This window comes from Nyctereutes procyonoides, unplaced genomic scaffold, assembly GCF_905146905.1.
Source record: "Nyctereutes procyonoides isolate TBG_1078 unplaced genomic scaffold, NYPRO_anot_genome, whole genome shotgun sequence".
Lineage (NCBI taxonomy): Eukaryota > Metazoa > Chordata > Mammalia > Carnivora > Canidae > Nyctereutes > Nyctereutes procyonoides.
Genome location: NW_026575044.1, coordinates 46,290,698 through 46,305,867, shown reverse-complemented (window position 1 = coordinate 46,305,867; position 15,170 = coordinate 46,290,698). Strand labels below are relative to the sequence as shown.

Here is a 15,170-nt window from a genome sequence, read left to right as displayed (position 1 = left end):
AAATGACAAATACCCACCATTTGCTTCAACATGGATGGAACTGGAGGGTATTATGCTGAGTGAAGTAAGTCAATCGGAGAAGGACAGTGTATGTTCTCATTCATTTGGGGAATATGAATAATAGTGAAAGGGAATATAAGGGAAGGGAGAAGAAATGTGTGAGAAATATCAGAAAGGAAGACAGAACATAAAGACTTCTAACTCTGGGAAATGAACTAGGGGTGGTGGAAGGGGAGGAGGGCGGGGGGTGGGGGTGAATGGGTGACGGGCACTGAGGGGGACACTTGACGGGATGAGCACTGGGTGTTATTCTGTATGTTGGTAAATTGAACACCAATAAAAATTAATTTAAAAAAAAACAAATAGTGTTGGGAAAACTGGATAGCTACATAGTGCAAAGAAATGAAACTGGACAAGTTTCATATGTCATATAAAAATAAGCTCAACATGGATCAATATAAGACTGGACACCATAAAACTAGAAGAGAACTTAGGCAATAATTCTTTTGACACTGGCCATAGAAACATTTTTCCAGATATGTCTCCTTAGGCAAGGGAAACACAAGCAAAATTAAACTATTGGGACTACCCTCCAAATTAAAAGCTTTTTCACAGTGAAGGAAACCATCAACAAAATGGAAAGGCAACCTACTGAATGGTGGAAGATATTTGCAAATGATATATGTGCTAAGGGGGTTAATATCTTAAATAAAGAACTTAAACAACTCAACACTAAAATCAAACAATCTGATCAAAAAATGGGCAAAGGACCTGAATAGACACACAGATGGTCAACAGACATATGAAGATATTTAATATCACTAATCATTAGGAAAATGCAAATCAAAGCCACAATGAGATATCACCTTACACCTATCAGAATAGTTACAATAAAGAACACAAGAAGTAACAGGTGTTGGTAAGGATGTGGAGTAAAGGAATCATTGTGCACTGTTGTTAGGAATGTAAATTGGTGCAGTCACTGGGAAAAACATTATGGAGGTTCCTCAAAAAAATAAAAAATACAACTACCATGTAATCCAACAATTTCGCTACTGGGCATTTATTCAAAGAATGCAAAAACACTAATTCATAAAGATACATGCACTCCAATGTTTACTGCACCATTATTTACAATAGCCAAGTTATGGAGGCAACCTAAGTGTCTACTGATGGAAGAATGGATAAGGAAGATGTAGTGTAAACATATACAACAGAATATCACTCAGCCACAAAGAATGAGATCCTGCCATTTGTGAAATCATAAGTGGATCTAGAGGGTACTATTGTAAAGAAGTCAGACAGAGGAAGACAAATATCATATGATTTCACTCATATGTGGAATTTAAGGAAACAAATGAAGAGACAAACCAAAAAACAGACTCTTAAATACAGAGAACAGACTGGTGGCCGCCAGAGGGTAGTTGGATGGGAGATGAGTGACATAGATAAAGTATACTCTTAAGAGTACATTTACCTTTTAAAAAAATTTATTTATTTGAGTGCACATGCAACAGAGGGAGAGAGGAAGAGGGGGAAGCAGATGCCCCACTGAGCAGGGAGCCTGTCATGGGGCTTGAACCCAGGACCCTGAGATCATGATCTGAGCCAAAGGCAGATGTTTAACCAACTGAGCCACCCAGAGTCCCCAAGAGTACACTTTTCTCAATAAGCACTGGTTAACATACAGAATTGGTGAATCATTATACTGCACACCAGACACTAATATAACACTATATGTTAAATAAAAAATTATAAAGTGTAATTAAAAAAAAAGAAAAAGGTGACATTTCCAAATCCTCTCTTTATTCCCATAGCTATTAACAACAGGCCCAAGTTAAATTCCACTTGGGCATTTGAAAGTGATACCTCAAAGCATGCTGATAACACTGTGCACAGTAGAGTGTGAATAGTCTTCTAGGGAATGCTTCCATATGACATGACTGACCAAGGAACTGGGAGCTTCAGAGTTCTTCATTAAGTGAGGTATTTTATGATTGGTGCTGCCATCTAATTGAAAGTATTAACTACTAATTTCCATGTGTTGCAGATTTCTCCAAATAAAATGAATTTTTAATTGATTGAGTGCATGGCTAAGCCTCAGGATAGTCATTTTAAACCTATACAAACAGCAGGTAAAGACAGATAAAAGGCTTGTGTGATTTGACTCAAAACACTCTGGAAGGAAATTTTTAAAATAAATATAATTCTTCTTGCACTTGCTTAATAGGCCCATGCAGAAACCAGGAGAATATGCCAGGTAATGAATCCTGAGAATTTTGGAAGGAGTGGAGTTGGGATGGAGATGAATACAAGTCTGAGTAAGAGAATATTTATTGCTATGTGGGTACTTTCCTACGGGAAAATAAAATATGGTTCTTTTATTTATTTTAGGTGAGGGAAGGAAGAGGGAGAGGGAAAGAGAAGGGAGAGGCAGGGAGGTAGGGAGAGAGAGAGAGAGAGAGAGAGAGAGAGAGAGAGAGAGAGAATCTTAAGCAGGCTGAATGCTCAGTGTGGAGCTGGATGTGGGACTCGATCTCATGACCCTGAGATCATGACCTGAGCCAAAATCAAGAGCTGGGACACTTAACCAAATGAGCTACCCAGGCACCCCTAAAATTTGGTTCTTGATTTGAGGTGTTTTTTAATTCTTACCAGTCTGATCATCAATAAATGGGAACTCATTTCAGTCATTTTGAATCATCAATCACTATCATTCTTAACACTGTATGTTTTTAATAATGTATAGAATGGTCTTTAAATACTAAAATTTTATTTTTGCTGTAGCTTAACACTCTTCAGTTATTGGGTATATGTTTTTCACACATAAATTTCAATATACTTCACTTCCAATCACCTAAATGTGGATGCTCCTCCAATTTCCAACACTGACTTTGTTTTTTCTGTTTCTTGCTTTGAAGTTACAGCTGATCTATACCTCAGGTTTAAAATATAATAAACTGCAAAGCATTCTGAAAGATTCAAAAAATCAATATTCACAATGGTTTTTCTTCAAAACCCAGTTTCTATTGTCTACCAGACATTTCCCCTTAGATATGTCACTCAGCGCCTCAAACTCACCTCATCTAAACAGGCCCAGGTCTTCCCCCACTCTAGCGCACCTAATTGGCTTCACCTTTAGATTTCCCAATTGCTACTGGTGCCACTATCATTCTCTCAATAGGTTAGAAACTCTCGCATTGTTAGAAATGTAAAGATAATCTTGACAATCATATCCAACTAGTCAGTCACTCAGTACTACTGCTTTTTCCTCAAACATTCTTTGCATTTTCAAGTTTATTTCCATTTGCCAGTTTGTCTTTTTCATTCATTCATTCATTCAATAAATATTGAGCACCAACCATATAAAAGGCACCGGCACTATGATAATAAAACATACCAAACCATGCCCTCCTGACTTCATCTGTCCTACAACCTTGATGTCAGTCTTATTCAGCCACTCTGCACTGATAAAATACTCCTTGACCATAGCACACACCTCCTCTAGCCTCTCAAGCAGCTCTATTAAGATAAATTCCACCCTAAGAGTTCCTGTCCCCTACAGACTGTAGAGGACCATCTCAAACTCCCTAACTTCCTGAACCCTGTCCTAGCCCAAATAGGTTCTTCACTGTCCATGAATAGGTCTTGGCTCATTCCCCCTTCATTAGTCTTGCCTGTTCTACTTTTCCATCTATAATTATGCCTGCCATATCTCTGCATATGAAATATGAATTCTTCCTCTTCTGTGAATTCTTCCTCACTTCTCTTTTACTTCTGAATTATTGGATCACACACAACTGGCAATCAATCACAGTCTACCTTAGGATATCTCTTGCATTGCAAAGAACTCTTCACCAAATGCATTATCATTTATCTTTAAATGGTGGTCTTTTCCCCAATCTTAAGCAGTGATTCTTAATTAACAGTAGTTGATATAATATATCTTATTGCAAAAATTTGAAATGACTCCTTCTTCAAGGAATCATTAGTTCCGGTACAGTGCCTGTTGTGTTTTTTTGTATTTCTACTGTTCCTCTGACCAACCACACGGTTAAATAGAAGAGGGAACACTTCTTATTTAAATCCGAGAGGACAGCATTACCCTAATATAAAAGTCAGACAAAGATACTACATGAAACCTATGGACCGGGCAGCCCGGGTGGCTCAGTGGTTTAGCGCCGCCTTCGGCCCAGGGTGTGATCCCAGGGTCCGGGGATCGAGTCCCACGTTGGGCTCCCTGCGTGAAGCTTGCTTCTTGCTCTGCCTGTGTCTCTGCCTCCCTCTCTCTCTCTCCCATGAATAAATAAAATCTTAAAAAAAAAAAGAAACCTACAGACCAATAACCCTTACCTATACTGATGCAACAATCCTCAACAAAATACTAACAAACTGGATTCAACAATGTATTAAAGGTTTATATAACATGACCAAATAGTCTTTATTCCAGGAATGCAAGGACAGATCAACATAAGAAAATCAATCATCACACACACCATATTAACATAATGAAGGGGAAAAAATAACACGCAGTCATCTCAATTTGTGCAGAAAAGTATTTGACAACACTCAAGAGTTTTCATGATTAATTTTATATGCCAATTTGACTGGGCTATAGTCTGCCCAGATATTTGGCCAAGCATTATTCTGGGTGTTTCCGTGAGGGTGTTCTTGGATGACATTAACATTTAAATCAGGGAGTTTCTGGACTGGTGAACATGTGGAGTTGCAGAGAGTGGCATGCCTGGAGAGGGCATGGAAGCTCCAAGCCCCTTCTCACATACCCTGCCCTGTGCATCTCTTATATATGGCTAGTCTCCAGGTATATCCCTCTATGACAAAACAGTAATCTAAACTGTGAACCTCTGATGCCATCTCCAGTTTACCAATTCACACCTCACTTCTCTCACAGATGCTATAATTTCTCAGCCCATGCTTAAGGGAGAAAAGTCTTATGAAAATAAAAACATGGAAGAAGAGGCTTTAGAAATATAAGAAAACTCTGGATATGTGGAAGTCAAAGAGTATCTAGAAGAAGAAAACTATGATAAAATCATTACGTGAGGGGCACCTGGTCATGATCCTGGGGTCTGGGATCAAGCCTCATGTCAGGGACTCCCTGCTCCCTGGGGAGCCCGTTTCTCCCTCTCCCTCTGCTGCTCCCTCTGCTTGTGCTCTCTTGCTCTGTCAAATAAATAAAATCTTTTTAAAAAATTGTTAAGTAAATGTTCAAAAGACATAGATGCTCAGGGCAAATATATGGCAGAAGCATGATCAGTATGAGGATGAGGGAGAAGATGATAGACACCAAGGGATAGGAAAGGCCATCTCCTCAAGGCTACTCCATGATCATTCTCATACTGTAGCTACTGTCCATAATTTCTTCAACTACAAATTATTTTTTTCAACTACAAATTATAAATATTTAGTAATACTAGCCACATAAATCCCTTTGTACTTGTCCACAGTTGTCTCTGTTAGGAAAATACTGTCAACTGTTTTTTACCCAAGCTTTATCCTAATTCCTACTGGTTTTTTTTTTTTTAACTTGTTCTTATTCATTGTCTTCCACTACTGCCAACAAACTCCCAGTCCTAACTCCTTTAGGCCATACAGATCCCAGATCCCACTCCCCTTTTCTCCAGGACAGCAGCACTTTCACCTGACCATCCTTCACTCTCCCAGCCTTAGATTAAGACATTTATAGAAGTTAACTACTTTGCACTTACACAGCTGGTTGGTGACAGACTAAAACTTGAATAGAGATTTTGTATCTGTATACTTCTCCCTGTTCCCTTGCTCTTAATTACCACACTAAGTATGATATTGTATACTTATGTATAAGTCATACACATATTCATGTAAAAAGTAGGTTGTAATGAAATGGACTTCTCTGTGTGGCTTCCGAAAAATCTTTAAATACTGTATATATTATGTAAACAAGGAAATATACAACACTTATGCCTGATTAGAAAGGTTTCCCATGGGTTTTATCAGGTGAACATTGGTCAGCATTCTACAGAAACATTTTAAGTTACAACTGTTTAAATACTAAGTCTCAATTAGTCAAGAATGGTACATTTTATACCTAGAGATTCCAATCCACAAATGAATTGTTTTGCTTTGGATGTTCCTTTTTTTTTTTTTTTTTTTTTTTTTTGCTGTCAAGTGGTAACTAGACAAAGGAAATGTGCATTGTATTACACTTAATATAGGATGCAAATAAAACGTTACAGCTTAGCTCCTGCACAGACAATAAAAGCACTAATTGCACCTCCAAGTACTTTTAAGAAGAAACCAAAGTGTAATAGGAAGAAGAGCAAAGGAAAGTATTTTCATGTCTTTATGGCTAATGTGACCTGTAAACAAACTATAAGGTGGAGAAGTGGGCCTGGATCAATTACTGAAAAAGAATAACAACAAAAATATTTCTTTAAATTTACAGAGTTTAGACTTCTAGAATTTTCCAATTCTAGAAGCTCTTACACCTACAATCTCATTTTACCATAATGGTTTCACGCAGCAAGCAGGAAAGAGTAGGAAGGCTCAGTGTGTCAAAATCCTTTATGAAATCTTTCACACCTAATAAATAACAGGGTATGAGCAAAATGAACATTGTTCTAAGGCCTTTGGAAAAAGCAACCTAGTTTCTCAAGGACAGCTGACAAAGTTTTCTCTGGATGGTTTAGAGCAGAAGTTAACTATAGGAGAGTTCCCTTTATGCCACACTAATGAAGATAATCCATAATCCTGAGTTTTATTACATAAATGTTTTTCAGGAATCATACCTAGATAATAACAGGGAAAAAAGAAGTCACAAAATCATTATCATAATTCCAAGGTGTTAAAGACAGCATTCATACATTCAATAAATATTTACAGAGCAACTACCACATGCCAGTCACTGTGTTAGATGTGAGGGATAACTCCGTGGGCAAAACAGATTATTTGCCACCCTTCTCATGAAATGTTCTATTCAGTGTGTAGAGAGTGGAATAAGGGAGACATCATATTTTAAAAAGAAATCTCAAAACATCACAATCACAAACTTTGAAGAGCACTAAGAAAGAGTGCAAATGTAACCCTCCAAAATTCATACCCTTAAAGCTTCCCCTAAAGTGATGTTATTAGGAGGTGGGGCCTTTGAGAAGTGATTAAGTCACGACGGTGGAGCCCCCATCGAGGAGATCAAAGTGCTTATAAAGCAGGCCCCTGCCCTCTTCCACCACGTGAGGCTGTCTAGAACAGGGGCGTCCCTAAGCACCCGACACCTCGTCTTGGACTTCCAGCCCCTGTAACTCTGAGAAATTTCTGTTGCTTGTAAGCCACCCGGTTTCTGGCATTTCTGGTACAGGAGCCCGAGGGCCTCAGGCAGGTGCTCTACAAGCCTATGAAAGGTACCAGGCCCGGCACCGGGGAGCGGGCAGCAGGCAGCAGGCAGCAGGCGGGGTCACCGAAAGGATGCTGGGCAGATTGCTCTAAAGCGGGGAGGGCGGGAAAACGCCACCAACCCCCCAAAACGTGTAAGTCCTTCCCTTCAGCTCCCGGTGTCTGACGCCCTTCCGTTGAGGGTCCCCGTCCCCGTCCCCGGGTTCGGCGCAGGCCGCAGCACCAACCCAAGGGGCGCGGGGCAGATGCTGCAGTGGCGGTGGCCCACCCGCTTCCCCTGGGCGCGCGCGCACGCGCATCAGGCCCCCGCGAGCCCCGCGCCCCCGGGCTCCCGGCCCCGCCCGCCCGGGCTGGTCCTCCGGCTCACCGGGTGCCGGCTCTCAGGGTCGCAGGGGTCGCAGGGGTCGCAGGGCCCGCCGGGTGCGCGACGGCGGGGCCCGGGCCGCGGCTTCCGGGGGCTCCCGGAGGAATCCTGGGCCCGCGGGGCTCGGCAGCCTCGTGTCCCCTTGGCCCGTTCCTTCTCTTCAAGCACACGGAGCCGGAGAACACGAGGAGGGCTCTTCAAAGCCACGCCACCGGGGCCGCCGTGCTGAGGCGACGACGAGGACGCGCCCACGCGCAGGAGGCGTCGACTCTCAGGCCCATCCGGCCGTTAATGGCGGGTAAGCCGGCGCGCGGCAACGTGCGGACGGCCGGGGCGGGGCGGCGGCGGCGCGGGGCGGGGCCTGGAGACCCGAGCGCCCGGGGGGCGGGGCCGGGCCGTGCGGGGGCGTGGCGGTCGGGCGGAGGGGGCGGGGTCCACGGCGGCAGAGGGCGGGGTCGGGGAGCGGAGGAGAGGGACCGGCGGCGCGGGGCGGGGCCTGGAGACCCGAGCGCCCGGGGGGCGGGGCCGGGCCGTGCGGGGGCGTGGCGGTCGGGCGGAGGGGGCGGGGTCCATGGCGTCAGGGGGCGGGGTCGGGGAGCGGAGGAGAGGGTCCGGCGGCGGGCGGGGCGGGGCGGGGGGCGTGGCGGCCGGGCGGAGCGGTGACAGGGGACCCGTGGCGGTCGGTGGTCGGTGGTCGGTGGTCGGTGGTCGGTGGCCGTTGGCCTGGCGGTTGGCAAGGCTCGGAACTGTGCACTCGTGCCTGGGGGCGGGGTCCTTCGTCTCCGCTCTCCGAACCGCTGCCGCCCCAAGCTGCAAAGGGCTTCAGCGCCAGCGCGGTTAACCCGTAAAGAGAGGCCAGGTCTCTGCAAGGCCCGGGAGGTGGGGGGAGAAGCTGCCGACAGTGGGCTTCCCCAGAGATGCCGAGGGGGATCGCTGAGAAGGCCGCGAGGTTTCGACGGAAGCTAGGTGTCGCCCTTTCAAAAGCTCGCGGAGACAATTCCGGGCGAGAAACAATTGGGGGGCGGGGGGTGGGAGCGAAGGCGGCCCTGGAAGGGGCTCAGCCCACGCGGCCCTCCGGCCCCCTGGTGGGAGTTGCGGGGAGGCCCAGAAATTTGGGGAGAGGTGACGGGAAGCCGACGGAAGCCCCGACCCCCAGAGGAGGGCAGCCGGGAGCGTGGGGGCCGGGCTGTGGCCCCTCCCGAGGGCGGAGTTGGGGGCAGACGGAGGCTTCGGATTCGAGGTGTCTATGCCTTGTTTGTTCTCTTGCTTCAGAGAGCATGGCCAGGCCCAACAGATGGAAGCCACAGGGAGGCCAGTTGAGACTTGACTGAAGAAGGCAAGGACCGAGGGGCTGAGCACCCCCTTCCTGGGACCCAGCAAGCATTTGCCTGGAAGGCCGAGCCCCGGGGTGGAAGGAGCGTGGTTCTGGAAACGAGAAGGGCCTCTGCTTCTGGTCTGCAGCTGGTCATTTAGTTCTCCAAGCCCGCGCGTCCGCATGTCTGAAACATTGGTGAGAATCAAGTGCTCGGCACGGCAAGGACGGCGGGAGCGGCCCATGACTGGCCCCAGCCCGGGACGGGACGGCGCTTTTCCACAGGCGGTCTCAGGAAGGCCGCAGGAACTCCTTGGCAGGTGTCCTCACTATTCTCACTGCACGAACCGGGAGGCTGCCGCTGCCGTCCGTCCGTCCGTCCATCGGAGGAGTTAGGCGTGCGCTGTCCAAGGTGGTACGACAGGGTGGAGCACAACCAAGGCTCGGATGTATTCACTGACACCAGAGCCTACTCCCGACTCTGCACTGTAAGACCTAAATCCAGGGGGGTTGTGTTTTTGTTGTTGTTGCTCTCAGTATTTTATAGAACCAACGTCAAACTTGGGCAGGATACTGAACTATATTTCTTCCAACAGTGAAATTTCCTGATTCCAAAAATCAACTCTACAAACAGGCCGTTCATTAGTATAGCTTAATTTCTCAGAGCCTTAAATAAACTTTTTACCTCGATAAAAAAAAAAGAGCACAGAGAAGAGTTGTGCAAAGATGTGATACTAAATAATTTGTCTCTCAAATTGTCAATGATGGAAGACCAGTTTTTCTAAAAGTCTCCTATCCATTGTGGACTGATATTTTTGTGAAATACTATAGAAAATTATTTACTAGAAAAATGAAAAAAGAGACTTAGTACAAACCTAGTTTTCTGAATTAAAGACCACAGAATGAACCAGCATTTTATTAACCATCGTTAGAATGAATAAAACAGGAAAAAGATAATTTTAAGACTGGTACACATTCATTGAAAGTATGCATATACGGGATTAATATAAAGAATCCCCATTATACTTGTAGTATTTTGTCATTCCACAAATGTGTTTACTACTTGTTAATTTTAAATGTTCTATTTTTCCTTTTAAGATTTTTAGGGGATCCCTGGGTGGCGCAGCCGTTTGGCGCCTGCCTTTGGCCCAGGGCCTGATCCTGAAGACCCGGGATCGGATCCCACGTCGGGCTCCCCGGTGCATGGAGCCTGCTTCTCCCTCTGCCTGTGTCTCTGCCTCTCTCTCTCTCTCTCTCTCTCTGTGACTATCATAAATAAAAATTAAAAAATTAAGATTTTTATTCATGAGAGAGAGAGAGAGAGGCAGAGACACAGGCAGAGGGAGAAGCAGGCTCCATGCAGCGAGCCCAATGCAGGACTCAATCCTCAAACTCCAGGATCATGTCCTGGGATAAAGACAAGTGCTAAACCGCTAAGCCACCCAGGTATCCCTACTTGTTAATCTATATAAAATAATTAGGGTTTATGACATTACGTGCTAAGGTATATCTAAGTGACTTCTATGTTTTGTTTTAAAAACTCATTGGAGAGGGGCACCTATGTGGCTCAGCTGGTTGAGCATCTAACTCTTGATTTTGGCTCAGGTCCTGAGGGTCCTGACTCAGACTCAGGGTCCTGAGACTGAGATCTACATCAGGCTCTACACTCATCAGAGAGTCTACTTGAGGATTCTCCTCTCTCTGTCCCTCTCTCTCTCACACACACATAAATTTAAAAAAACCTCACTAGAGAAATTAATCTCATAGAGGTATGTTGATTGCAGTGTAAGACAGGAGATTAATTTCAGCAAGTTCAAGATAATCATTTTTAACTTTGATCCAAAATGAAACAAGTGATGCTGTATTTTCAAAATTCATTTTTGGTCTATCAACTAGTTCCATGATTTATTTCATAATTATCGTTCTATATCAACTTCCTTTTATTGAAATTACCTTTCAAAGCCATGATTTTCCTACATATGGCTATTCTAATAATGAAAAATAAAATTTAAAGCATTTTGGCCACATTCATAAGATGTCTGTAGCTTTTCAGGTTGGTGACACTAAGATCATCACCTCCTTCATTCACAGTCATTATTAAATTATGGAACTTGTCAAAAATCTGTAAAACTGTGTTCTGTGAAGCTTTTTATTTTTCCTTTACGATCATATATTCCCAGCAAAAAAATGTTGCCATGCTTCCTTCCATGGAAGTATAAGAATCATTAAAATATTGAAGATAGCAACAAATAAGCAAGACTGATTATCCAGTTTACACTTAAAAAATTAGAACCAAATTAACTTTATTCTGTAGAAGCAGAAGACAAGGATTTGTCTTACAGTTCAGACATTCCTGACACAGCTTTTCTGCTCCATGAAGATCCTAATTCAGCACATAGTACCATTTAGGATTCAACTTCCATATTATTGCATTATAAAAAGTATAATCTTCAATTTACCACATTAGTTTTTCCTGCATCACTAAGCATATATTTTAGTTAAGCTGACATATTTCATAGCAAGACTTTTCTCCATGAAGGGAGTTGTGAACGATTACAATCAGTTGCAAGTTCTCCATCCAGGTAACTTATGAAATGCTTTCCTCTCATTTCAGGGGTGCCGTCAGAACATGTTCCTACTTAAAACTTACATACCAAACACAGGTTGATGATGTTAGTTTTCTTCAGTTCAGAGCTAGTTGCTTATTAGCAATAAAGCTGGGGGATATCTCCCAGATATCCTGTCTTTTTACTGTCATGTTCAAATTAATTCTTTTTAGCAATATCTGTGTAGTTGCCACATTGCAGTGAAAAGAACCATTATATATTTTAAGAGTTGGTCTTAAATCTTCATAGCCAGTTTCTGAACACATGATTAGAAAGTGGTTCTTGAGCTCCATTTTTCCTGTGTTTCACCTAACGCTTCTAAGCAAACATTTCCAATGCAATCTTTTGCTAATCTTTTAGTGATTGTAAATGGATTTTTAGTTTAGCAACCGAAGGAGTTTTGTGAAACGCCCCATAGCTTTAATATTTATCGTGTAACATCCAACATCTGCTTCTGTCAGCCTTTTAAATCAAAACTCTCTTAAGAGTTATTTTTTGTTTTGAATTTGTTTGGTAAGTAAAGGCCACTTAAGTATCCGTTTCATTCATGACTCACTATTACTTTTCCATAAACCACACTATGGTTTTAGCACTTTGTCAGACAAATTTACTTCCCTACAATAGCTACCAAATATGTTTGTATTTACATTAAAATCTTAATTAAAAGTCAAATGATTATAAAAACAAATTATAAATGAAAAATGTGTACAGATTATAGGATGTTGGACTATAGATGACAGATTTTTTTTTAAGATTTTATTTATTCATGAGAGCCACAGAGAGAGAGAGGCAGAGACACGGGCAGAGGGAGAAGCAGATTCCTCACAGGGAGCCTGGTGTGGGACTCGATCTCAGAACTCCAGGATCATGCCCTGAGCCAAAGGCAGACGCTCAACCACTTAGCAGCCCAAGTGCCCCTATGGCTGACATATCTTAAAATGATACGCAGCATAAAGAAGTCCTCCTGTGCAAAGTATACAGCTGAGGTCACATAGCATTCACCATTCAAGGACCACCCAAAACCCAAACTGCCCTATACCCTATTTCAATGAGATGAGTTCACCAGTCTTGTCCTTGGGCTTTGAGGAAATGTCACATTATTACATATTCATTTCTCGGAGCTTCCTCCTATTCTTTTGGCCTACTTTGTCCTGGACTAGTAACAGTTTGCCAGCTGGCACCAGATCACAGACCACACTTTGAATAGTATTATCCTAGAATTTAAGATTGGCACTTGTCAAAAATGCAAACCTCTTCTGGTAACTGAATGCTTACGTGGCACTAGATGATCAAGATATGCCATTTCATGTTCCAGTCTGGCTCAGCATCAATGACTGGGTATGTCTTCTTTGAAAGCGACACTTGATTCATCTCACAGATGAGGAAGCTGAGACTCAGAGAGTAGAAGTGACCTGGTGGGGATGGAAGTGGATCAGAAAAGAAGCAAGGGCCAGGTCTAGCTGCACCTCATTTAGGACCCAAGCTGTACCCAGCCAGTCCAGCCCAGCTCATGACCTTTGAGCCTGAGTTTGAGACTTCCTGGGTCAGGGTGTCCTGGGCTGGGCTCATGCTATATTCAGGGTTATATTTGTTAGATATCAGTCAAGAAAGTGTACAATGTCCAATGGGATGTAAACATCACACTGGATTTTCATATCTCCTCAGACAACAGCCTCATCCTGGGGATTAGCAGCAAAGTGGATGCCATTGGATTAGAGATTATAATTGGCAAGGTAGGTGCATAACATCCAGGATTTTTTTCCTCCCCACCATCAGTAACAGGGTAGTTAGAAAATATTAGACATGTCTAGCACCAAATCCCAATTATCTACTCTAATGGAGTAGGGAAAGGCCTGTTTCACTTTTATAGAGCTGAGGACAAAACACCTTTTAGTGACTTTGACAGTATGGAAGCTGTGTCCTTCCCCTGCTCCTGCTCAGCAGCCCAGACCCTGACATGGTGGAGGTAGAAGAATCATCTCAAGTTCCCTCCTCAGGCAAAACAGAGTGAACAGTGTTTGTGAACACCCTTCCAATGAGTAAATCAGTGGTCAGCAAGGGAGGAAGTTGGGATATGGAAAGACCATATGTGCATGACCTCAGCCCATGTTTGGGACTCCGAGCTCCTGGAGGGAAGGACTAAGTTTGTTGTTTTATATGTGTCTTGTAGGACAGTCATTACATTAATCTATCAGTTCTCTAGATACTTGTTACCTTTCTTTTTCTAAAATAGAATTTCATGTCTCCTTTCGAGATTCACAGATTGGTCTATGAGACTCGCCCTTCCTTTAATAGCATCTGGGGCTTTTATAGTTACAGCTGCTCATAAAGCTTCTTGTGAAAAATACTGTGGAAATGTACATTTCCTCTTTAGCCTTTCCAGAAACACAGGGTGGAATGACCTGCTTTTACATTTTGTAGCCTAATGGTAGAGGCTCTGAACTCAGGGAGATCTAAGTTTCTTTTCTTTTTTTCTCCCAAAGATTTCAGAGCTTTACTTAAAAAAAAAAATAAAAAATAAAAACATCAAGGAAAGTGATTTATATGGTTATTTGCTGTCTGGAAACAAATAGAACATGAATGGAATATTATACCACCAGATAGAACACTCACAGAAGTGATGTAGTTTGGTGGTTCTCAGCAAGGGGCCATTTTACCCCATAGGGGACATTTGTCTGGACATACTTTTGGCTGTCACAACTAAGGCAGAAGGGGTAGTGGTAATTTGTAAAGTGTACAATTAAAAAAGAAATAAAAGATGCAAAGAACTATCATTTTGAGTATGGTAGTCCTCATCCCTCTGGTGATTCTTAGAGAAGTAGATTATAATGTTGGCCTTCCAATTTTCAGGGAGATCTTCTGCTAAAGGAAGACTGCTTGGAGCAACAAACCCACTTTTCAACTGAGAATACATTGGTACAGCAGAGAAATGTGTGCAGTCTGAACAGACGCAGAGCCCCTTGTTGATTGCCAAGTCGTCTGATGTGGTGGCCTGGCTCTAATGCTGGCCTTAGCCTCAGTCTCCTATATTTCCCTGTATTGACCCCTTGGTCACAGTAGAACCTGCATGTCTACTGAAGAGCTTTTTGAGGTGCACCCAGTTGTGAGAAGTTGCCTCTTTCACAAATTGTATTACTTCCTCCACAGCCCACAGTGGAAATCCTTTGAGTACACTGAGCTAAGGTCCGAGTGTTGACCTGGGACCTCAGTTCTCTGTGTGTGGATTTTCCTGACTTCCGATAGTTGTCCTTGGAAGACTCCAATGACAATCAATTCAGAACTGGTGATGAGCTTGATATAGCTAACGCAGCCTGAAAAGAGTTCCTATAGTAAAGGTAAGAGTTTATGGATTTCTCCAGGTGGGGCTCAGAGTTGGTTTGTTGCATAAGTGGGTTTATAAGAGTGCCTTTGCTCTTCATGCATGCGGGTGTGTCCGTTCCTCTTAAGACAGAATTTCTGCATCCGATGCATGTAGCTCTATCGTGGGGAGCTTAGAGGA

General features: G+C 43.4%; 1 long non-coding RNA gene across 1 annotated transcript; it reads left to right on the top strand.

Annotated features, from left to right (window-relative positions):
- Nucleotides 1-8,500: 8,500 nt before the first annotated feature.
- Nucleotides 8,501-14,794, top strand: LOC129508912 (uncharacterized). The gene is made up of 4 exons (XR_008664251.1): nt 8,501-8,612; nt 9,026-9,553; nt 13,337-13,404; nt 14,522-14,794. It is a non-coding gene; the product is annotated as an uncharacterized LOC129508912 (long non-coding RNA).
- Nucleotides 14,795-15,170: the final 376 nt, after the last annotated feature.